We start from the raw sequence: 2,099 nt of genomic DNA, 5'->3' as shown, positions 1-2,099 counted from the left end.
TGTTCATGTTAGCCCATGGTTCAAATCCTTGTTGTGCCATGGAAATGGTATTTGGCCAAGGTTGATATTGTGTTAAAGCCATTGCATGCTAAATGTGAAGCTTGTTGATGATGCATGCAATGATGGATTGACTACTCTTGAAATTTCATTTAGCATTCTTGAGTAAGACATTGAATTCTTTGTTTAACCATGACCAAAAATTAAAAGGAGTATGGTGTGTGATGTATTCGGCCATGGTATGCTCATGAGCATGGTTTATGCTTCTTGCATGATAGTTAAAATTTGTGTTTTGAATGGTTGTGAACACCTTGAAATTCGGCCTTGCATGTATATGTGTATATATGTTTGCACATGATGTATTGGTATGACATATATACTATCTCAAAGTATGTATTTTCTTGTGATGGTGTTTCGGTTATGAAGTAAATGATAAATATGTTTGTTTAAAGAAGAAATTGTTGAAGAATGTTTGTGAAATTGCAAGTATATTCGGTTTAGTACATATATGATGTGAAAATCTTGGAATTTATTGTTGATTTGTGCAAGTATGACTAAGTATAATCGGCCACATGAGTGCTTGATGCTATATTATAATTATTGAGCTCAAGTATGTGGATGTAAGTGTGTGCGGCCTTATAAGGGCTAAGTACCTTGGTTTCCCCTTTGATATTCAAAATGATTAAATCAATTTATTTGTTAACATAAAGCTCAAGAGCAAAAGGGAACTAGCTCCAATAAAGGAAAAGAAAAGGTGATTCAATAGCCGTTGGAAGCACTCGACAACCTCCAAGGTAAGTTTTCGAGTATCGAAACTTAGATTTTGATTCGATTGGATGAAGTAATAAGCAATCGAAATTGTGCACTTGTATGTGGCCATTGAGCCGAAAATGATATTTTTGTTAAGTGAATTGTGCATAAAAGTTTTGTTATGAAATTGAAACAAAGATGTGTATGAATGTTCGAGTGATATCCGGGCTAAGCCCGAAGGCAATTGTGCAAATTGTGATATCCGGCTAAGCCGAAGGCAATTGTGCGACCAGATATCGGGCTAAGCCCAAGGCAATTGTGCAAGTTATGATATCCGGCTAAGCCGAAGGCAATTGTACGAGTTGTGATACTCGGGTTAAGTCCCGAAGGCCTTTGTGCGGGTTACCATAACCGGGCTATGTCCCGAAGGCGTTTGAACGAGTAGCTATATCCCGTTAAACTCCGAAGGTATGTGATTTGTGAACTTTGAACTTGCTGTAAAAATTTTCAGTTATTACGCTTATGAAATTCCCAACAACGAGGTACGTTTCGTGTGTGCTTTGCACACTATGAGTAAGTGTATATGAGTATTTGCTCAAATGATAAATGAGCTATCGGCCTTGACTAAGCCGTTATTTGTGTATGAATACAAGAGTTGGGATTGTGAAGTAAGCATGTCGTTGAGAAATTGTGCATATGAATTATTGTTTAGCTACTTGAATGCTATGCTTTGGTTGTGTGTAAATTTATGGCTCGAAACTTACTAAGCATAAATTGCTTACTCCGTTTCTTTGTTTCTCTGTTTTATAGATTTTGCTCGTTAGCGATCGGATTCGGGATCTTCGAAGTTGAAGTCATCCACACTATCAAACCTCTTTTTGGTACTCTTTTAGTTGAACTTTGGATATGGCATGTATAGGACTACCCTCGGTTGTTTTCAAGTACTTTGTGATGTATATGTATGCGGCCATGCGAAAATGGTTCGTAAAAGTGGAGTACTGAATTAGACCATTTGTGGTTTGTAATTATATATGGTTTCATGATGTGATTATGGTTTGGAATGAGAGTGTTGGTCATATGATCAGCCATTGGAATGGCTAAATATGATCATATGTGGACCTATGTATGTCAAAATTATAGTTGGCCCATGGAAACCACAAAATAGGTAAAGTTTACCTTGAAAACAGATGCTGGCAGCTGCAGTGGTGTGTATTTGAAAAATCACCAAAATTTTTAGGAATGGTATTAAATAGTGAATAAATTGTGTAATCGAACCTTGATGAATCTACTTTCATATGAAAGTAACGAAACGATCATATGAACAGTATACTAAGAGATATTAAAGTTCTCGT

Source organism: Gossypium arboreum, chromosome 8 (assembly GCF_025698485.1).
Source record: "Gossypium arboreum isolate Shixiya-1 chromosome 8, ASM2569848v2, whole genome shotgun sequence".
In the NCBI taxonomy this organism is placed as follows: domain Eukaryota; kingdom Viridiplantae; phylum Streptophyta; class Magnoliopsida; order Malvales; family Malvaceae; genus Gossypium; species Gossypium arboreum.
Note: the sequence above shows the minus strand (reverse complement) of the source record.